The 25,087-nt window shown below is 33.6% G+C and overlaps 1 non-coding gene across 1 annotated transcript; it reads left to right on the forward strand.

The window, feature by feature from the left end:
- Nucleotides 1-855: 855 nt before the first annotated feature.
- LOC128290924 (small nucleolar RNA R71) lies at nt 856-961 on the forward strand. Its single transcript, XR_008280703.1, has one exon. It is a non-coding gene; the product is annotated as a small nucleolar RNA R71 (small nucleolar RNA).
- Nucleotides 962-25,087: the final 24,126 nt, after the last annotated feature.

Genomic DNA, 25,087 nt, shown 5'->3' on the forward strand with positions numbered 1-25,087 from the left:
GAACTTCCTCTGAGTCTTGAGTGTCAACTAGCTCCTTTTCAGCTTCGATGGTGTTGGGCTCTACTGTCTTTCTGCTCGTCAATGTTAATGCTTTTCAATGTTAATGCTTGGATTCTCCGTATCACTAGGTAAAGCATCTTGTGGTCGATTTCTAAGTTTAGTTGCAAGTTGGCCCATCTGGTTCTCCAAGTTCTTCAATGTAGCTGCTTGACTTTGAATTAGGGCGTCATTCTTCACCATGTAATCCTTCATTAGATTCTCTAAGCTATTGGATGATTCAGCTTGAACTGGTTTCTAAACTTGTTGGGAAAAACTAGGCGGCTGGGTCGGTCTAGGTTGGGCGTAGTTGTTACTGGTTCCAGCCCCTTGGTTACTCTAGGAAAAATTCGGGTGGTTTTGCCGCGATGGGTTATAGAAGTTGGATTGCATTCCTTGCTCTCCTCGGTTTAGGTTCTAGTTACCCATGTAATATACAGATTCGAGGTTTGATGGAAATTCTTTGAACAAATGTCCTTCCCCATAATAAACACAGGCTATACTCTCAAATTGGTGAGGTGGTTGGGCTGCAAAACTGTTAGACCCATTAGTGTTAATATTCTTAAGGATTGAGGATATTGAAGATACTTGAGATGCGAGTGAAGTAAGAGCGTCCATTTCATGTCTTCTAATGACTCGTCTTCCTGACGCGGCTCAATTGGTTGGCCATCGATAATTGTTACTGCGATCCTCTCGATGATTTCGTAAGCCTCATTGTAGGACTTAGAAAGAAGAGCACCATTAGCGGATGCATCCACTACCATCCTCGTGTGAGCATTGAGACCATTATAAAATGTCTCAAGTTGGATACAATGTGGGATTCTGTGATGAGGGCATTTTCGTAATAATTCTTTGTATCGTTCCCATGCCTCATACAAGGATTCATCATCATTTGTTGGAAGACAGTGATCTCATCCCTCAACTTAGCGTTCTTGCTTGGCGGGAAATACTTCATGAGGAATCTTTCGGCTAACTCTTGCCATGTGGAAATTGAGTTTGATGGCAATGAGTTCAACCAAGCTTGAGCTCTATCCCTTAGTGAGTATGGGAATAGTTTCAATCGTAATGCATCTTCGGGTACTCTGGCAAATTTCAAAGAGTCACTCACCTCCATAAACAATTTTAAATGAAGATGAGGATCTTCGATAGGCATTCCACTGAATTGGCCCACTGTCTGAAGCATCTTGAACATGACTGGCTTCAGCTCGAATTGTTGTGCCTCAATTTTGGGTCTCCTAATACCCGGATTAAGATTATTAAACACTACCACAGCATATTGTCTTAAGGCTCTATCCCTATCATCAGCAATAAGGATAGGATTTTGAGCAAAGTTTGCTTCATTTCCTTGATTCATATTCTCGAAATTCATTCCTCCAGTCCTTCTCTGTTTCGCTTGTCTTCTTTGATGTCGAAAGGTTCGTTCTATCTCAAGGTCTATAGGGAGTAAGTCAATAATCTGGTAAATACTCATAAACACTTGTAATAATCACAGGAAAATTAAGTAAGTAAAAATTTAAACAGGAAAATAAACCAAATTGTAAAACTAACTAATTCACAAATAATGACTTTTTTAAAACAATCCCCGACAACGGCGCCAAAAACTTGGAATGACGGAAAATGTGCAAGTGTACACAATCGCAACAATTAATAAAGTGACAAGTAAATGTCGAGTTATCATACCCATAGGGACTGTAAAAAAATTATTTATGAAATTAATTGTAAAACACTTTGGCGACGTAAAAATAATTTGGTTTTAAAAGATGGTCAAAAACTATATAAAAACTAAGTGAATAATTAAAATAAAACAAAGAAGTTCTAATGCACGATTTCAAATAAAATTTAATCAAGATAACATACTTGTGTTGGATTAATTACATTTCTTTAACTTAGAATTATTAAACTTATGTTTATATTGCTATGAATAAATTCACGGCAACTTGGTAATTTGCTAACTACTGCTCATACATACTTATTAAATTAATCAATCTCTTGAACATTTTTCAATGTAAATCCAAGAGGTTAATTAATCTTCACAAGCATATAAAAGATTAAGTGAGGTAACAGGGTATTTCTACCTTGAAACAGTTTAATCACAAAAATCTTGCAAGTTATGCAAGGCATATGTATTGCCGAATACAATGCTAATTTAAACTTTAGCTAAGCATTGTGTCTATTAATTATAATTTCAATACGATTTAATAATTAATTCATTAGTTATTTAACAATTATATTGCAAAAATACCTTAGGCATGATTTTACTTACCCAATCAATTTACCGAGGCCTATAACAGCATAAACATCATTTTAACAATTCAAGCAGGCAGAATATAATCAACCCAACACAAACTTAATTTAAGCTAAATTGATTAAAATAACCATTTCAACAGCATAAATATTCATAAACATGTTCGTCAAAATAACAAAAAAAATTAAAGAGATAAGGAACAAGAAGCAAATCCGGTGTTTCTCTGTGGCTTGACTATTTGCTCCGTTCTTCGTTCTTCGTTGCCCTCGGCTATCAAGGTAGCTTATGAACACCTAATTTCTGCTCCAAAATGGCTGATGAGAGCCTCTTTCCCAAGATAAGAAATCGACACTTGAACAAAAAGGGAAATGGGATGGAAAAAAATGGAGAGAAAAATGATAGAGGAAAAGAGAGAATGAGAGAATGTTGTGGTATTGAGGGATGGTTTGAATGATCAGCAAGGGGTGGCTTTTATAGCTGATTCTGGCTGGTAAAAATAGAAAATTCCAGTAGCCAAAGACCCCCCTATGGCCCGCCATCTACTTGACAAAATTTGAGACTTTCAACTTTGCTAAAAATAACCTGGGGCAAATCTACAAAGCCACAATAAAAGTTGGAGTTTGAATGCAATTTAGAAGTCTTTCAAGGGCCTTTTTGCAAGCTTATTTAATCAGCTAAAATTTTGATTTGGGTCAGCATATGGACTGTTCTGGGCTGCCCAATTAGTTCGGTTCACTCAATTTGGTTCAACCAGTGCGGTTCAACTGGACCCTTTCTTCATAATTAATTAAAAATAATTTATTTAACCCAAATTAAATGGGGAATAAATTAAAATTAATTAAATTATGAATTAATACACATTTTTGGACAATTATGAATTAATACACATTTCTGGACCGTCTTAGGCTAGAAATTAATGTGCCTCGATACTTCAAATTGCTTCTCGATTTTGTGCTTTTAGCAGTGTCAGCCGAGCCAATTTTTGTCCTCTACGCGAATCTGTCGAAAATAGTCAAAATTAATCAAAATTAAGTATAAAATTAACTAAAATTCACCATTTTCATATTTTTAATACAATTTAATTATTTTATAATATTTAATTTTTTCGACAAGAATTTAACCGAATTTGTACGAATTTAAGTAAAAATAGGTATGAAAAAGCATATAATTTTTTGTGTTTCCAATAAGCTATATAGCTTAGTAAGTTGGTATGTAAATAATAAGAAATTTATTAACATGCTTTTACCAATTCTCTCAATATGTTCTCAAGATAATACAATCATAATTGCACATAGTTCCACTATTTACTCTTGTTCATCTCAAGCTATATACTTAAGTTACAATCACTAAATTATTTATATCTTGAGCTACAGAACTCCAAATTAAAATCCACTAATTTTCCCTGAAACTAGGCTCACGTATCTTCTGACCATAAAAGTTTCAGAATTTTTGATGTAGCCAATAAGTACAGTTTATTCTTTAAAGTCTCCCATGTTCTGCTGTTTCACAGTTTCTACTCTTCCTCACTAAAAATTAATTATCTCATCGTATGCAATTCAGATGATGTTCCCGTTTGTTTCTATTTAAAATAAACTCAATAAGAATTTTAAAAATATAAAATCTAACCAATAATTATTTTGTATAATTTTTAATGATTTTCCAAAGTCAGAACAGGGGATTTCAAAATCATTCTGACCCTGTCTCACATAAATCCAAATATATCGTAATATGAATTCTTTTGCTTACATCGTTTCTTTTCTGTAAAAATATACTAAATAATCTTTCATTTCATATCTTATTAAACCTCTAATTTGATTTCCACCATTTTTGGTGATTTTTCAAAGTCACACAATTGTTGCTGTCCAAAACTATTTTATTACTAAATTTCACTCTTTCATGTTTTCTTTGTAGTAACTTTCATTGCAACACTTACTCCATATCAATCTTACCAAAGTTCGATCACATATCGAGCATATTTCTCATAAGTTTACACACACATACCGGCACTTATTCATCACATAGTCATATTCAATTACACCTAGTCATTTCCCTTTGAACACATCAGAATAATAACGGATACACGGTGGCCTTCACATAGCACCACCCTTGTAGCCAAACCTATTTTATTCTCAAAGTGGCCTTCACATAGTACCACACTTGTGTCCAAAGTTATTTTATTCCTAAGGTTCAACCAGAAAATTTCTCACTTAGCACCATGCCATGGACTTATTTCACTTAGATGCCATGGACTTATTTCACTTAGCACATTGCCATGGTCTTATTTCACTTAGATGCCATGGTCTTATTTCACTTAGCACATTGCCATGGACTTTAGAATAACCTGGCATCCTTTCCAACACTATATTTACTTACTCAACTATTTTCAACTCTGTCTACATTATAAGCATATCCGCTACTGAACTCTTTATCTTTCACTGGTGAACTCATGCAGCACAAATCTTATGAAATTTCATTTTAAGATATCACATTAGTAAGGGGGTGAGGTCGTAAAGCTTCTAACTTGATTCTCATACATACACATATGGCTTAACATTCATCACCATCATCACAATTATACAATTCACTTCAAGCAATTTAACACACATATTTATGTTACACTAACTTTCCGATTATCTTATTCAAACAAGTGCTCTTATACATGCATTCCACAAATATTGAGAAGTTTACTTACTGTATTCACTTAATCATACAAGTCAAACACATAACATCATATGAAGGTCAAACAAACATGAATGCTTGTCATAATACAAATTTGCATTTTATATTACTTTCCCATATTTCAAGAATAATTCCCCTTAACACTATTTTAATTTCAAGGAATATTCAGATATTATGCTCAAGGTATGTATATTAACAATCTATCATTTCATTTTCAACAAAGCCCCTTTTTGGCACATATTCATAATGCACACTCTGGAGTCACATACGATATAACAATACTACCAGTCCAGGTTAAAGCTTTTTCATAACATTTATAACATTTTACTCGTTTCATAAAATCAACACAATCAATCGAAATACTACATTCAACCAAAATAATAACATCTTACTCATAATTCTCAACTTATGGATGTTTCATTTTTGTACCTCATCACATACATGTTATGAACTATTATATATATGCTTTCCAATTTCAATTTATCACAAACACATTTTCAAATAACCCAATGTCATTTGCATCATTTTCAAAAATGGCTCGGTGGAAAGCACATCTGTTTCAACAAAATAATTTCATCAGAGTCGAGAGGTATCACACTATCACGGTTCATATTTACCATGTATAACTAGACTCTTACACCTGCTAGGTTAGTCCAAGAACCTACTAAACTATAGCTCTGATACCACTAAATGTAACACCCCTTACCCGTGTTCGACACCGGAATAGAGTATGAGGCATTACCGGACATAAACACATGCAATCATATAAAACCAGGTCATGAATTTCTGTTCAAATTTAAAACTTTTCACATTTCATCTTAAAGTCCCTAATATGGGCCTACGAAGCCCAAATCATGCTTTGGAAACGGTTCGGGACCAAACCGAGAACTTTAGAAAACTTTGAAAATTTTCGTGAAAAACAGAGGCACACTCCCGTGTGATATTGGGACACAATCGTGTGGCTCGCATGGCATTTCCCTAGCCTGTGCACTAATCTGACTTGCTATTGCATACAGATTTAGGTCACACATAGATATCACCACTCATTCATCCACATATGTAAGCATACACATCCTTGAAATGCATCATCATGGACTTATAATATAGCAAATAGACGAACATCAAATGGCTTTACACAACAATGAACTTTCAAATAGCATAGGCCAACATTTTAGGCCAAAAAAATTATGACACATACAAAAATAACCAAGTCCCCTATACATGCCATGACCTTAAGTATAAGAATCATCAATGCCCAGTTTGTTAGTTTGATAGTGTGATAGGTTCTCCGTCGACTTCCAACCCGAGCTAACCTGAGGACATTATAAACACAGAAAATAAAAGAAGTAAGCTATATAGCTTAGTAAGTTAGTATGTAAATAATAAGAAATTTATTAACATGTTTTTACCAATTCTCACAATATGTTCTCAAGATAATGCAATCATAATTGCACATAGTTCCACTATTTACTCTTGTTCATCTCAAGCTGTCTACTCAAGTCACAGTCACTAAATTATTTATATCTTGAGCTATGGAAGTCCAAATTAATATCTGCTAATTTTCCCTAAAACTAGGCTCACATATCTTCTTACCATAAAATTTTTAGAATTTTTAGTGTAGCCAATAAGTACTGTTTATTCTTTAAAGTCTCCCCTATTCTGTTGTTTGACAGTTTCAACCCTTCCTCACTAAAAATTAATTATCTCATTGTATGGGATTCGGATGATGTTCCTATTTGTCTCTATTGAAAATAGACTCAATCAGAATTTTAAAAATATAAACTCTAACCAATAATTATTTTTATACAATTTTTAATGATTTTCTAAATTTAGAATAGGGGATTTCAAAATCATTCTGACCCTGTCTCACAAAAATTCAATTATCTCGTAATATGAAATTCTTTTGCTTACACCGTTTCTTTTATGTGAAAATATACTCAATAATATTTACTTTCATATATTATTAAACCTCTAATTTGATTTCCACCATTTTTGGTTATTTTCCAAATTCACACAACAGTTGCTGCCCAAAACTATTTTATTACTAAATTTTACTCTTTCATGTTTTCTTTGTAGAACTTTCATTGTAACACTTACTCCATATCAATCTTACCAATGTTCAATCACATATCGAGCACATTTCTCATAAGTTGACACACACGTACCTGCACTTATTCATCACATGGTCATATTCAATTACACATAGTCATTTCCCGTTGAACACATCGAAATAATAACGGATACACGGTGGCCTTCACATAGTACCACCCTTGTAGCCAAACCTATTTTATTCTCAAAGTGGCCTTCACATAGTACCACACTTGTGTCCAAAGTTATTTTATTCCTAAGGTTCAACCGGGAAATTTCTCACTTAGCACCATGCCATGGACTTATTTCACTTAGATGCCATAGACTTATTTCACTTAGCACATTGCCATGGACTTATTTCACTTTGCACATTGCCATGGACTTATTTCACTTAGATGCCATGGTCTTATTTCACTTAGCACAATTCCATATCCTAGATATGGTCTTACATATGAATCACTTATTTCGCTTAGCACATTGCCATGGTCAAACCATGGTCTTTTACCGTCAATTCATATTACACTACGCAATGATCATGATCGATCCAGCGTTTTTACTCAATCCAAACGTTTACTTTAATTTTCACAATTTAATCAAATATATAATAATATTGCATAATTAACACAAATCAATAACGTTTATAACATACGAACTTACCTCGACCTAAAATGGCGAAAAGGACCAAATCGTCCAATACTCGTTTTTCCCCTATTCTAAGTCTGAACTTCATTTTTCTTGATTTATAATATCACATTCAACTTATTAAATTATTATACTATTCAAATCAGTCCAAAAATCATATTATGGAAAAATTACATGTTTGCCCCTAAAGTTTCACATATTTACAAATTTGCCCCTAGTCTCGTAAAATGAAGTGTATCCATTTTTCTTAATACCCAAGCCTAGTCGATTCATATTCCCTCTTATAGCAGCCCACATTTTTTACTAAATCACATTTTCTACACATATTTTACAACTTTTACAAATAGGTCCTTTTATGAAATTTCATAACATATCACTTAATAAAAGTTGTTTATCACACTCCAAACTTTCATACTCTTCCATAAAACATCAAAACACATGTATGTCATCCATGGGTAAATTTTTAAACACAAACCCTAGCTCAAAATAATGGTAGAAATAGCTAAATCGAGTTACGAGGATCTCAAAAATGTAAAAATCATTAAAAACTGGGCTAGAACGGACTTACAATCGAGCTTGGAAGCTTGAAAAACCCTAATCATGGTTTCCCCTTGTGAAATTCGGCCATGGTGTTGAATATGGATAAAAATTGGATTTTAATTTTGTTTTTAATTCATTTTAATTACTAAATAACCAAAATGCCCCTAACTTAAAAATATTCTATTTCACCTATTTCATGTCCATTTTTGTCAAACAAATTAACCAATGGTCTAAGTACCATTTAAGGACCTCCAATTTAAAATTTCATAATAATTGGACACCTCTAACATGTAGAACTCAACTTTTGCACTTTTTACAATTTAGTCCTTTTGACTAAATTGAGTGCCCAAAAGTTCAAATTTTCGAACGAAATTTTCAAAAAATCATTTTGTAAAACCGTAGACCATAAAAATATAATAAAAATAAATTTTTTCTTATCAAATTTGTGGTCCCGAAACCACTGTTCCGACTAGGCCCAAAATCGGGCTGTTACAAATAAGGTTCAATCGGCCTTCATTAAATGCATCACCTTAATAACTAGAATCATTGCCGCACCAACACTACCATCAACTTATTCTCGCAGTAGTCGATACCTCCTCCCCTAAAGGGTTCCCTTGACAGCATAACCAATTTAAACCTGTGACTGCATAACCACTGCCAACTAAGAGCCTTATTTTTACTTGAAACCATGACTACATAACTATCAATTGGGAAATAAAATCTACAGGTGATGGTGTACTCCCCAAACAGAAAATGAAATTTCCCAGTGCTTGAGCTCTACCGAATCACTGTTAAATAAAACATACCTTCAAGCTATCAAAATTTTTAACTAAAACACAAACAAACAAAAACAATTCTCCACTCCCCGTTTTCTCAACACTTAACACTATGTTTTGTTGGATATAATCCCATAACTATTACTTATTTATCCAATAGGCCCAGGTTATTACTTTCTTTGGTTGGGGGAGTTAGTAAATCGACCCGTAATGGAAATAGAAGCTATTACGGGGTGGCGTGTAATAGCTATTCCATGACATCGGCTAAAAATAGGGGTTCCATTCTGAATGGAATGAAAATGAAATCAGGGCTGCACCAAAATATCCCCTTTTCAACTCATTCACTCGCTTGCTTTCCCCAATTTGAAACATGCCTTTGAAATTGGCGACTTGCAAAGGCTCCGTTCGTTCGCTTCCAGTTCATCCTAATTGAAAGGTAAGTTATATTAGAATTTTATAGTATTCATTCCCCATTTTCATCTCTCTTCAAAAGATTTTGCTTTTTTTGGAGAACTTTTTATTTCCCTGAATTTGGCTTAATCCGGGTATGATCTTTTTTCCCTAGATTAAAAAAGAAATGTGAAAATTTAAAGAATAATTTTTTTTCTACACTTCCTTTTTCCTTCAACTGTTACTTTGCCAACATTTTTTTTCCCCAAATGAACCAAAATATTTGTAGAAAAAGATTTGTTTTATCATATCTTTTTCTTTTTGTTTCCCCCCGAGTTTTCATTAATCCGAAAATGTTATTTTTTCCTAGATTTAAAAAAACAAAGATTTCTAGAAAATGATTTGATTTGTTTCAAGATTTATTTTTTGTTTCCCACTGAATTTTCCTTTTATGTTTTTGAATTTGAAAATTTAAATTTGGTTTTGGTTTGTTGTTTCCTTTCCCCCAATGGTTGCTTTTTTTTTGTATGACTTTTTAATCTGTAAAAAAAATTCACAACTGGCTTATTGTTTATTCTAGAATTACATTAATTTTTCATTTTTATTTTATTTTGCAAGTAAGCAATCTGGAAGTTTACGATTTTTGTTAGTTGTTTCTCATAAAAACTTATCTTTCGAATGTAAATTGAGAAATTGGATTTGGGTATTTGTAATTTTATTTTGATTTGGTTAAATTTTTCTTTTGTTCAAAATATTGGTTTCATCGTTTGGTTGTAATTTATATTTAGCATAATTTTAAATGATTATTTTGATTTAGCGTAAGTTAATTTCCAAAATTTTCACATGCTAATCAAATGACTATAATTTATATTTAATAGAAGTTTGATATGGTTAAAATGGTTGTAAATATAATGAGATAATGGATTGTTTGACATGAATTTAAAATTTAGCAAAAGGTATTGGTTTGGTTGTTTGGCTGTAATTTGCATATCTATAATTGTTTTAACTGATTGAATAGGTGCCAATTTGTTTTATGTGCAGTTGTTGCCAATGTTATAAAGTGGAACTGAGTTGATTGCCAAATATGCCATGTTGTTTTGTGTTCAATTGTCTGCAATTGGTCTATAAAACTAGCTTAATTACATCTGCAAATTGGTGCACATTGAATGAAAATGGAAATGAACTGAAGATGCTAAATTTAATATGATCATCATTACATGTTGGGAAATGAAAATGAAAATGCAGTTGGAACCTATATAACTTGATTTCCAAATATTTTAACATGCATACTCCAAAAGTAAAAAACGAACTAATTGTCATCAATTGAAACTTTTTTTACTAATTAAAAATTTCAGAATTATTGAAGTTCGACTAACTTTATTTTGCTTACTATTTTTATATTTATAACTTCAAAATGTTTTCTTAATGTTTCAATTTTCTTTATTTATAATAAAAATATAATACATCAATTATACTGCAGTAATAGTGCGTTTGCCTTTAATAGTACAAAGTGATAGGAAAAAAAGAAAAGTCTTGCATTACAAGTATGGTTGCAAATATGCATAGTTGTGAGTTGGTTTTTAGTTGTGTTGGGTGTCGTCTCTAGCCTACATACTTATATACCAAGGATTAGATCATATATTGTAACAGCCCGATTTTGGGGATAGTCAGAACAGTGGTTTTGAGACCACAAATCTGACATGGAAAAAATTATTTTTATTACATTTTTATGGTCTACAGTTTCACAGAATGATTTTATGAAAATTTCGTTCGAAAATTTTGACGTTTGGGCACTCAATTTAATAAAAAGGACTAAATTATAAAAAGTGTAAAAGTTGAGTTCTTCATGCTAGAGATATCCAACTACTATGAGATTTTAAATTGAAGGTCCTTAGATGGTAATTAGACCATTTTACTTTAATTTGGAAAAAAATAGACATGGGATAAGAGAATTTTTGTGTTTTCAGAAAAGGGCATTTTGGTCATTTTGTTAATAAAAGAATAAAAAGGGAAAATAAAGCCAAAATTGTGTCCATCTTCTTCTACCTTGACCGAAATTCTCAAGGCTCCATAGCTAGGGCTTTCTTCAGCTTTCATGCTTGATTGTAAGTACATCTTAGCCCTGTTTTTAATGCTCTTTACGTTTTTGAAGTCGTTATTACTCGATCTTTTTATTTCTACCATTATTTTGAAGTAGGGTTCATGTTTAAAAATTTACCCATGTGTAACATGCATGTATTTTGATGTTTTATGGAAGATATTGTATGTTTAAGGTGTGATAAAAAACTTTTACTAAGTGATTTTTAGTGAAAATGCATAAAAAGGACTTATTTGTAAAAGTTGTAAAAATGAGTAGTAGAAATGTGATTTGATGAAAAATGTGGATTGTTATAAGCATGATTTAGGTTTGGTTAGGCTTGGGTAACAAAGAAAATGGATACATTTCATTTTACGAGCCTAAGGACTAATTTGTAAAAATATGAAAAGTTAAGCGCAAAATTGTAATTTTTTCGTAATGTGATTTTTGGATAGCATTGTGTAATGTGCTAATTAAATAAGTTAAATTTTCTATTATAGATCAAGAAAAACGAAGTTCGGACCTTGATCGGGAGAAGAACAACGTTATTGATGTTTAGGTCCATTTCTTACTATTTTGTACTGAGGCAAGTTTGTGTGTAAATAATGCAATGTTGTATTATGTATTTAATGTTTAATATTGCATAAATTGTATGATTGTTTCTATGGAAGAATTCAATGAAGTTTCAACGATGAGAAAATCCCGGTTGAACTTTAGGAATAGTTTAGGATACAAGTGACATGTCACTAGGAAACCATGTGTTATGTGATCTATGTGAATCTGGGTGTTGGTCATGTACGTCCTACCAGTGGCTGGGTAGTCCGGCATGTATTAAAGATACCTGATAGCTTGTATGAGCAGGCCCGTGATTAGCTCGTGTATGAGCCCTATGTGTTATGAGATTTGTGGTAGCATTGGCTACATATGTAGCACTTATGTGCAAGACTTTCCGTGTATCCGATAGTATTCCAAGAGTTCAACAGGTAATCCAAAGAGTATGTCAAAGATGACAAAGTAAGTGACTATGTTACAAGTTGGTATAGGTATGTATGTAAAACTCATGAGTATAGACTTTAGTATGAGATAAACTCTTGGTAAGAATGCTAATGAGTAAGTTATGCCTAAGATACATGATGATATTTATGTTAATTTATGTTGAGAAGTTATATGATTAATGTATGATTTATGTTGTTTATTATTTACATGCAAACTTGCTAAGCTTTAAAGCTTACACCCTTTTTCTTTGCATTCCTTATAGTGTCACCAAGCTAGCTCGGGGATCAAGGAATGTCAGAGCTCGATTCACACTATCAAACGACTATTTTAGGTACACTTGGTTTCAATATTTTGAGTATGGCATGTATAGGGACTTGGTCATTTTGTTACGTGTCATATTGGTTTAGCGAAATGTGTTGGCATTGTAATAGTTAATGATTCATTTTGTATATGGTCATTGGAAGTTGGCTACTATTAATTTTATTGGTCCTTGGTATATTATGTGATGAAGCTTATCATGAAAATGAAATCGGCATGAATGGAAAAGAAAGTATGTGATGTTTATGCATGATAGATGTTAGCATGTGCAAATGTTGTATTGATATCTTGTTTGTGGTTGATTTGGATGTATGTCTATGCTTGGATTGGTGTTGCCTGTTGTTGTGTAGATTGGTGCAAATAAGGGTGGAAAAATGGCTTGGTAAATAGCCTTATTTTTGTCCACACGTACAGAGACACGGTCATGTGTCTCAGTCGTATGAAGGACACGGCCTAGGGACATGGGTGTGTGAAGTCTACACCTATTTTATGAAAAATTTCAAAAATTATATTCGCCACACGGCCTAGTACACGGGCGTGTGACTTGGCTGTGTGACTCCATTTGGTGCATGACATCATAAACAGAGAGTTACACGGGTTAGGGACACGGGCGTGTATGACAACAAGGCCATCCACACAGGTGTGTCCCAAGCTACACGGGCGTGTGACCCTTTTTTGATGAAAAATTTTCTAGGTGTTATAGAATTTTCTAAAGTTCTCGATTTAGTCCTAAACCACCTCCAATGTATGATTTGGGCATCGTAGGCTCGTTTTAGGGACGATAGGAATGTATGTGAAAAGTTTTAAATTTGGATGGAAATTTACATCTTGGTTTCATATGATTGTTTGTGTATAAGTCAGATAATGCCTCGTACCCTATTCTTGTAACACCCCTATCCCGTATCCGTCGCCGGAATAGGTAAAGGGGCATTACCGGACTTGAAGCTCATATCCGAACAGTAAAAATTTGAATATATATGTATAATTTTTTATAAAGAACGTTCCTTTAGGTAAATACTAAAGACAGTCAGGGATACAATTTAACTGCTATAAGTACACATTCAAAAGATGCCATGTTCGCATGGCTTATATACATTAACCAAAATATTCTTGACCCTTTGGTCTATTCTTTACATGCTATAAAATAATTCAAAACATAACAGTAACAAGCAGTGGATAGTGATAGTGTGACTAGTTGCTGACGATCCCCGAGCCTGTTGCTTCCAAATGAGATCTATAAAACAGAGGAAACAAAGTAAACGGAGTAAGCATTACAATGCTTAGTAAGTTTTAAGCAGTGTCAACAGATAACAATCAAATTATAATACAGTTGTTCGTATTTTTTTATTTCACTCTTCCTTCGGGCATACCATCCCTTTACCGAATATGCCCATCTCATCATATATAATAGGCAGATAAATTCTCACTTGATAGCGATCTCTTATAAACATGGGTACATTACATATTTTCACCTAACTTTCCACATTGACCAAAACGCACAATACTCATAGAACAGTCTTATTGCTTTACTCACATATGCATCACATAACGACCTTGTGATTTAGTCCAAATTAAGCTTAAATATAATCTCAAAATACATACCTGACCAGCTTAACGCATTGAACGTATTTATTACCAATTGTTACTGTGAAGTCGTATAACCTTAAGCTTTACTCGAATCTTCAGCGAAACCTTTAGCTCGAATAATCTCCACACGTACTCATCGGGTCTTACCCGGACATAATCTCCACACGTAGTCATCGGGTCTTACCCGGAATATATTTCCAAGTTTCATGTACATTTAATCACATGTTACAAAATTCACATCGACTGTTATATTTGTAATCCATTCGCCTCATCAAATATCTAATAATACACACCTTTCACATTTGGTCATTCGGCCACAATATACACACATCTCCTACATATTTCACACTAGCCATTCGGCTTTACCACATATACATATCTCATACATATTTCACACTAGCCATTCGGCTTTACCACATATACATATCTCATTCATATTTCACACTAGCCATTCGGCTTTACCACATATACATATCTTATATATATTTCACACTAACCATTCGGCTTTACCACATATACATATCTCATATATATTTCACATTGGCCATTCGGCTTTACCACATATACATATCTCACACATATTTCACACTAGCCATTCGGCTTTTCCACATATACATATCCCATTCATATTTCACACTACCCATTCGGCTTTACCACATATACATATATCATTCATATTTCACACTAGCCATTCGGCTTTACCACATATACATATCTCATACATATTTCACATTAGCCATTCGGCTTTACCACATATACATATCTCATATATATTTCACATTAGCCATTCGGCTTTACCACATATACATATCTTATTCATATTTCATACTAGCCATTTGGCTTTACCACATATACATATCTTATATATATTTCACACTAGCCATTCGGCTTTACCACATATACATATCTCATATATATTTCACATTAGCCAGTCGGCTTTACCACATATACATATCTCATACATATTTCACACTAGCCATTCGGCTTTACCACATATACATATCTCATTCATATTTCACACTAGCCATTCGGCTTTACCACATATACATATCTCATACATATTTCACATTAGCCATTCGGCTTTACCACATATACATATCTCATAGATATTTCACATTAGCCATTCGGCTTTACCACATATACATATCTCATTCATATTTCACATTAGCCATTCGGCTTTACCACATATACATATCTCATTCATATTTCACACTAGCCATTCGGCTTTACCACATATACATATCTTATATATATTTCACACTAGCCATTCGGCTTTACCACATATACATATCTCATATATATTTCACATTAGCCATTCGGCTTTACAACATATACATATCTCATACATATTTCACACTAGCCATTCGACTTTACCACATATACATATCTCATTCATATTTCACACTAGCCATTCGGCTTTACCACATATACATATCTCATTCATATTTCACACTAGCCATTCGGCTTTATCACATATACATATCTCATATATATTTCACATTAGCCATTCGGCTTTACCACATATACATATCTCATATATATTTCACATTAGCCATTCGGCTTTACAACACACATATATATTTATCTTGTACATCAATTTCAGCAATAGCTTATAAGCAACTCAAATAGTTTCATCAATGTTTACAACAAATTCACATATTCACTACAAGTTGTTTTCCTCAGCAATAGTCACTAAATTGTTTTTATAACTGGAGCTACAAAACTCAAAATCAATTGCCGTTAATTTTCCCTGAATATAGACTCATATATCTTCCACCCATAAAATTTTCAGAATTTTAGGTTTGGCCAATCAATACCAGATTTTTCTTAAAGTTTCCCCTGTTTCACTTTTTGACTAATCTGACCACTCTTCACTACGAATTAAATTTCTCATCGTACAGAATTCAAAATATGTTCTATTTGATTTCATTTGATACTAGACTCATTAACGAGTCTAAGCATATAAATTTTATCTTATAACCATTTTGTACAAATTATAATGATTTTCTAAAAAGCGAGCAGGGATTTGAGTCATTCGATAATCGTCTTACACAACTTTAAATATCTCTTTATAGGAAATTTCTTTGCTTACGCGGTCTCTTTTATAAGAAACTAGACTAATTAATCTTTGATTACATATTTCATTCAGCCTATAATTCCACACCAACAATTTATAGTGATTTTCTAAAATCACATTACTGCCGCTGTCTTAAGCAAATTATTACAATTTGCTCTTAAATTTCCAAGTCCAAACACTTATGAACTTACCATTTGAGTTTAAGACATATCATGGCCACATCATATCTTATTAAATGAACTCATTATGATTGAATTTACTCAACGTTTAATCACTTAAAACTTACCTCGGAAGTTGTCGAACGATTTCAACGGCTATTCGATCACTTTTTCCTTTCCCTTATCCAACTTTGATCCTCTAAGCTCTTGAGCTTCCTCTTGCTATCCACCTTGGCCGAATTCTTCCCTAAAGATTTTTCTTCCTCCTCTTTCTCTAGTCACGGCAATGGGGGAGTAAGGGTGAGACAACTTTGGTTTCTCCTCCCACTCACCTCATGTTTTATCATTCTTAATTCACTATTTTATTTTCTAAACTAATAATGCTAATGGAAAATTCATATTATCATCAATGACCCATCCATGGCCGGCCACTACTCATTATAATTGGAAATTTGACATGCAAACCCATCATTCTTATAACATGCATTAATTGATCCTTATAGATTAACCTGTCACATTTTAAAAGTGTCACACATAAATCCTATTAGCTGAATTCACATGCAATCGACTAAATCAAGCTTAAAACTTTCACACATTCATATTCACACATTTTAGACAATAAATATCATATTCAAATACTTCGGTGATTCGGTTTAGTGGTCCCGAAACTGCTTTCCGACTAGGGTCAATTTAGGGCTGTCACAACTCTCCCCCACTTAAGAAATTTTTGTCCCCGAAAATTTCTACCGATGCCTAGTTTAGGATAACGTCCTCTTATTGAATTATATCCATATAAATATTAGCTCACTGATAGCAATTGTAATTCATTACTGATTTCGCATCGGTCTATAAAATCATTTTCTTATCTTAAAACAAATACATAAACATTTCTACAAGGATGCACATATATCTCATTTTCTTGATTTCATAAGCAATAATCACTTAATTTTAATTCACAAATGCATTACAAACACATATTAAGCACATATTAACATGTATAATTCACATCATCAACCCACATATTTGTAACCCACATTTTCATTCATGTATAAGCTGCAACCTGACCGAAAGTACACATATACTCAAACATCCCAATAAATATCCTTTATAACTCCATCATATCTCACTATTCAACTTAATCTATTTCCAACAGAAAATCAACTTCCACATACCTGAACATTGAATTCATTTAGCACATTCAATCATCGTTAAACCCGTATACAATCGGTTTGGCATAAAGCCTCATATATTATACCGGCATGGGATTTATTTTAGCACATAACCCATATATCCAAAATTATCAGCATTCATCAAAAATTCTTACAGACTTTCAAATGTCGAACTTAATCGAAATAATTTCTTGAACATGATTAACAAAAATAGGGGTCATTTAGCAATAGCACATATGACTTCATATACCAAGCATTCCATAAACTAAATCTGTAACACATTTATAACATGAATTCATTTCTTAACAACATATCCACCATCTTAAACCAATGCCTTCGTTCCATACGAGGTCTTACATGAATCTTGTTTTACTCACTTAATGTCTACTGACCGATCTCGCACACATAGTGCTCGGTTGAAGAACTCGCACTCCCAGTGCCTCTAATCATTTGCACATATAGTGCCCCTATTTATTTGTTGTTACACATTGAAATGACTTAACCAAGTCTGCAAACATCATGTATGTACACTTTTAAACATATCCTTTCATTTAAATTTGAATTCGTATAGTAATGAACACTTAAACTTTGCTCAAATTATCGGCACGAAGCCTACTAGGCACGGAGGCTCTGAATGCACATCACCAAGATGATTGCTCTTGGGACCTAGCCGGATATAACACCAAAGACGAATGCTCTTGAGACTTAGCCGGATATAACACCAACACGAATGCTCTTGGGACTTAGCCGGATATATCACTAGCACGAATGCTCTTCAGACTTAGCCGGATATATCACCAAAGACGAATGCTCTTGGGACTTAGCCGGATATAACACCAAGACGAATGCTCTTCGACTTAGCCGGATATATCACCAAGACGAATGCTCTTTGGAACTTAGCCGGATATAACACCAAAGACGAATGCTCTTGGGACTTAGCACGCTATATAACTCTCAATTCTCATGTACATATACATATATAACAATACACATTAGTATATCATTTACATTACTTGAATACAAACACAACATGTTTATCGACCATTCAACTTTCAGTTCCATAGCCACATACAAAGATCACATTTATAGTCGTAACACTTTTTCGAAATTGCATCACTTATACCCTTATAATTCAATCCAAATCAAAATTCAAATACGAGTACATGATACGTACCTGATCAACTTAATGATTTAAGCATATCCAAGTGAAGTTATATCGCAAATTCTCATAGTCAGAAGCTTGCTACAGCTCGATCGGGATCAAAATTCATTACAATACAACAAACAATTTTAATAGTCCAAAATCATCACACTATCACTTTATCACTTTATGGCATGTATAAATAGACTCACGCGTGCTACGTTAGTCCTAGAATCGATTAAACCGTAGCTCTGATACCAATAAAATGTAACACCCCTATCCCATATCCGTCGCCGGAATAGGTAAAGGGGCATTACCGGACTTGAAGCTCATATCCGAACAGTAAATGAATATATATATATATATATATATTTTATAAAAAACGTTCCTTTAGGTAAATACTAAAGACAGTCAGGGATACAATTTAACTGCTATAAGTACACATTCAAAAGATGCCATGTTCGCATGGCTTATATACATTAACCAAAATATTCTTCTACCCTTTGGTCTATTCTTTACATGCCATAAAATAATTCAAAACATAACAAGAATAAGCAAGTGGATAGTGATAGTGTGACTAGTTGTTGACGATCCCCGAGCCTGTAGCTTCCAAATGAGATCTATAAAATAGAGGAAACAAAGTAAACGGAGTAAGCATTACAATTCTTAGTAAGTTTTAAGCAGTGTCAACAGATAACAATCAAATTATAACATAGTTGTTCGTATTTTTTTATTTCACTCTTCCTTCGGGCATACCATCCCTTTACCGAATATGCCCATCTCATCATATATAATAGGCAGATAAATTCTCACTTGATAGCGATCTCTTATAAACATGGGTACATTACATATTTTCACCTAACTTTCCACATTGACCAAAACGCACAATACTCATAGAACAGTCTTATTGCTTTACTCACATATGCATCACATAACGACCTTGTGATTTAGTCCAAATCAAGCTTAAATATAATCTCAAAATACATACCTGACCAGCTTAACGCATTGAACATATTTATTACCAATTGTTACTGTGAAGTCGTATAACCTTATGCTTTACTCGAATCTTCAGCGAAACCTTTAGCTCGAATAGCCTCCACACGTAATCATCAGGTCTTACCCGGACATAATCTCCACACGTAGTCATCGGGCCTTACCCGGAATATATTTCCAAGTTTCATGTACATTTAATCACATGTTACAATATTCACATCGACTGTTATATTTGTAATCCATTTGCCTCATCAAATATCTAATAATACACACCTTTCACATTTGGTCATTCGGCCACAATATACACACATCTCCTACATATTTCACACTAGCCATTCGGCTTTACCACATATACATATCTCATACATATTTCACACTAGCCATTCAGTTTTACCACATATACATATCTCATTCATATTTCACACTAGCCATTCGGCTTTACCACATATACATATCTCATTCATATTTCACACTAGCCATTCGGCTTTACTACATATACATATCTCATTCATATTTCACACTAGCCATTCGGCTTTACCACATATACATATCTCATACATATTTCACACTAGCCATTCGGCTTTACCACATTTACATATCTCATATATATTTCACATTAGCCATTCGGCTTTACCACATATACATATCTCATATATATTTCACACTAGCCATTCGGCTTTACCACATATACATATCTCATATATATTTCACACTAGCCATTCGGATTTACCACATATACATATCTCATTCAGATTTCACACTAGCCATTCGGATTTACCACATATACATATCTCATTCATATTTCACACTAGCCATTCGGCTTTACCACATATACATATCTCATATATATTTCACACTAGCCATTCGGCTTTACCACATATACATATCTCATTCATATTTCACACTAGCCATTCGGCTTTACCACATATACATATCTTATATATATTTCACACTAGCCATTCGGCTTTACCACATATACATATCTCATATATATTTCACATTAGCCATTCGGCTTTACCACATATACATATCTCATACATATTTCACACTAGCCATTCAGCTTTACCACATATACATATCTCATTCATATTTCACACTAGCCATTCGGCTTTACCACATATACATATCTCAGTCATATTTCACATTAGCCATTCGGCTTTACCACATATACATATCTCATATATATTTCACATTAGCCATTCGGCTTTACCACATATACATATCTCATATATATTTCACATTAGCCATTCGGCTTTACGACATGTAACACCTTGTACCCGAGACCGTTGCCGGAGTCGGACACGAAGTGTGAACGAACTTAACTCATTTATTTTCACAGTCCAAAAATTTTCCAGACAAGCTGGCTAACTGCATCACAGTCGCTTTAAAAATCATATCTCAAGTTCCGAAGCTCGAAAACTGATTCCGTAAATTTTCCCTGAAACTAGACTCATATATCCATCTACAAATTGTTTTCTAGAATTTTTGGTCGGGCCAATTAGTACAGTTTATTAGTTAAAGTCTCCCCTGTTTCAGGGTTCGACTGCTCTGACCTTCATGCATTACAACTTATATATCTCCCTGTACAGGGCTTAAATACTTATGCCGTTTGTTTCTAATGAAGCTAGACTCAAAAAGGAATCTATACATATATGGAATGACTTCTAATTATCTCTGGTTAATTTATAATGAATTTCCAAAGTCAGATCAGGGGATCCAAAAATCGCTCTGGCCCTGTTCCATGAAAACTTAAATATCTCTTAAAATCCGACTCATATGACCGTTTCGTTTCTTCCATATGAAAGTAGTTTCATCAAGGTTCGATTAAATAATTTATTCACTATTTAAATCCATTCCTACTATTTTTAGTGATTTTTCAAATTCACACCACTGTTCCTGTCAGCATCTGCCTTTAGGGTAGACTTTACCTATTACATAGTTTCCATGATTTAACTAACCCTTTAGCATATATAGCACAAAATATGATTGTGATTAACCATTCCAATGGCCAATCATTGCCAAGCATATCCACACCTCTCAATAACCATATACATACAAGATGATTATAACATTATGCTCAAAATATATATATAAGCCATTTTCGCATGGCTATCCAAATTTATACAATACCGAAAGGTACATGACCAACATCAAAAGGGGTAGTCCTATACATGCCATTTCAAAGTTCAACCAAAAATGTACCAAAAAGGGGCTTTGATAGTGTGGACGACTTCGACTTCGACAATCTCGAGTCCGATAGCTGACGAACCAAAATCTATAAAACAGAGATTCAAAGAAACGGAGTAAGCATTAAATGCTTAGTAAGTTTTGAGCCATGAAATTAGACACAACTAAAGTGTAGCATTCATATGGCTAAACGGATAATTTCATATGCACAAATTCTCAATATCATACTTACTTCACATTACCAACCCTTATATTCATACACAAAAGATCAACTTAGCCAAAGGCGGTAGCTCATTTATCGATCGGCGAATACTATTTGTAAGGATCAACTAATTCAATGCATATACGAAACATACCTCATCGCTCGGATTTTACGAGCGTATTAATTGAAACTATTACAGCAAGGTCGCTCATTCCCAAGCCAAGTACCTTTGGGATTTAACCGGATATAGCTACTCGCTCGAATGCCTTCGGGACATAGCCCGGATATAGTAACTCGCACAAATGCCTTCGGGACTTAGCCGGATATAGTAACTTCGCACAAATGCCTTCGGACTTAGCCCTAACTAGTCACTAGCGCAAATGCCTTGAGGACTTAGCCGGTTATCATCCAAATATTCATGCACATATCAATAAATCATGACACATCTATATTTCATTTTCATAATTAGAGTTCAAACACAAGACACGTATTAAGCAATCCCATTTTCAGCTCACTAGCCACATACAAACAGCATGGTTTAGTTTGCTTTATGACACGATCTCTATGCACATACGGCTACCCGTCATACGTATAGACTAATTAACTCAACATAGAATTCAAGTAGAATCATCATATCACCGTATATTTGTTATGCTCATACGTCATGACTTAATCAAATCGTAAACTAAGTCTCGTTACTCGAAAACTTACCTCGGATGTTGTCGAACGATTTCGACGGCTATTCGATCACTTTTTCCTTCCCTTTATCGGATTTAGTTCCCCTTTGCTCTTGAGCTTAATTTAACAAATAAATTGATTTAATCATTTGAACATCAAAAAGAGAAACTCAAGGTACTTAACCCATATATATATACATTAGACATTAAAGTCACATACGTATGAAATCATGAATCAACTCAACATATTAACCCACACTCTCTTTTAGCCGATTGTCTAAGCCAAGATTAAGCCACCAATATGCTTACTTATAACCGAATACATGCAACACCAATCTATGTGTTCATTCATGTGGTCGAGTATACATATTCCAATATGATATCATTTCCATTTGGTTTAACACTTAACTTTTACCACATATCAAATAACCCATTTCTTTACTCTTGTGGCCGATTATATTCGGTCATGCATACTCACATAAAATCAATTTGGAGACTCTATCAACCCAACATACATTCGGCAATAGTCTATAGTTCTCTCTCTCGGCCACTCATTTCACACTTAACAAAGCTTCCATTCGAAATCATTAGTGAGTATCAATTAACTTAAGCTACCTTTAAACCTTTATTTATCACCTCATGCCAAACCAAAGACCACATTCGGCACTTTCATCCACCATTCTACCAAGCATGTAATATTCAACCACAACCAACTCACAATCGGCCCTAGTTCATAACAAGGTAGCCGAATTCTTTTTATGGTTCAAACACTCATCTATCATCATTCACCTAACTTTAACATGAAACAACAAAACTCACCATTATTAGCTACCATAGTCGAAAACCTTACTCAATCCAAAAATCAAAATTTCATCATGGGTTACAAAAAAAATAACTTGATATCTCACTCAAGATCAACTAAAATTTCAAGAACTAATATGAACACCTTACCTTAATATTGACCTAAGATGATCGATGGCTTCACTCGCTCCTTCCTCCTTTCAATTCGGCCAAGAAGAACCAAGGAACACAACTTGTTTTCATCACTGAATGCTCTTGTTCCTTTTTTTTTTCTCTAGATTCGGCTAGGAAGAAACATGAATGATGATCTCTTTTTTTTTCTTTTATTATCCTTAGTATTTCTTTTATTATTTCCTTTCTTTTACATAAAATAATGACCGCTTCATGGAAATTTACCACATATTCTAATATATGCTCCATCATGGCCGGCCACTATGTATAAAAAAAGGAGTATTTGACATGCAAAGCCATTATTTTCACTACATGCTTTAATAGGTCCTTATAAATTAACCTATCACATTTTAAAAGTGTCACACATAAGTCCTATTAACTAAGTTCACATGCAATCGACTAAATCAAAGCTTAAAACTTTCACACATTCATATTCACATATTCTAGACAATAATTATCACATTCAGATACTTCGGTGACTCGGCTTAGCGGTCCTGAAACCACTTCCAGACTAGGGTCAATTTAGGGCTGTCACACCACACACATATATATTTATCTTGTACATCAATTTCAGCAATAGCTTATAAGCAACTCAAATAGTTTCATCAATGTTTACAACAAATTCACATATTCACTACAAGCTATTTTCCTGAGCAATAGTCACTAAATTTTTTTTATAACTGGAGCTACAAAACTCAAAATCAATTGCAGTTAATTTTCCCTGAATATAGACTCATATATCTTCCACCCATAAAATTTTCAGAATTTTAGGTTTGGCCAATCAGTACCAGATTTTTCTTAAAGTTTCCCCTGTTTCACTTTTTGACTAATCTGACCACTCTTCACTACGAATTAAATTTCTCATCGTACAGAATTCAAAATATGTTCTATTTGATTTCATTTGAAACTAGACTCATTAATGAGTCTAAGCATATAAATTTTATCTTATAACCATTTTTGTACAAATTATAATGATTTTCTAAAAACAGAGCAGGATTTTGAGTCATTCGATAATCGTCTCACACAACTTTAAATATCTCTTTATAGGAAATTTCTTTGCTTACGCGGTCTATTTTATAATAAACTAGACTAATTAATATTTGATTACATATTTCATTCAGCCTATAATTCCACACC

Source organism: Gossypium arboreum, chromosome 3 (genome assembly GCF_025698485.1).
Source record: "Gossypium arboreum isolate Shixiya-1 chromosome 3, ASM2569848v2, whole genome shotgun sequence".
In the NCBI taxonomy this organism is placed as follows: Eukaryota; Viridiplantae; Streptophyta; class Magnoliopsida; order Malvales; family Malvaceae; genus Gossypium; species Gossypium arboreum.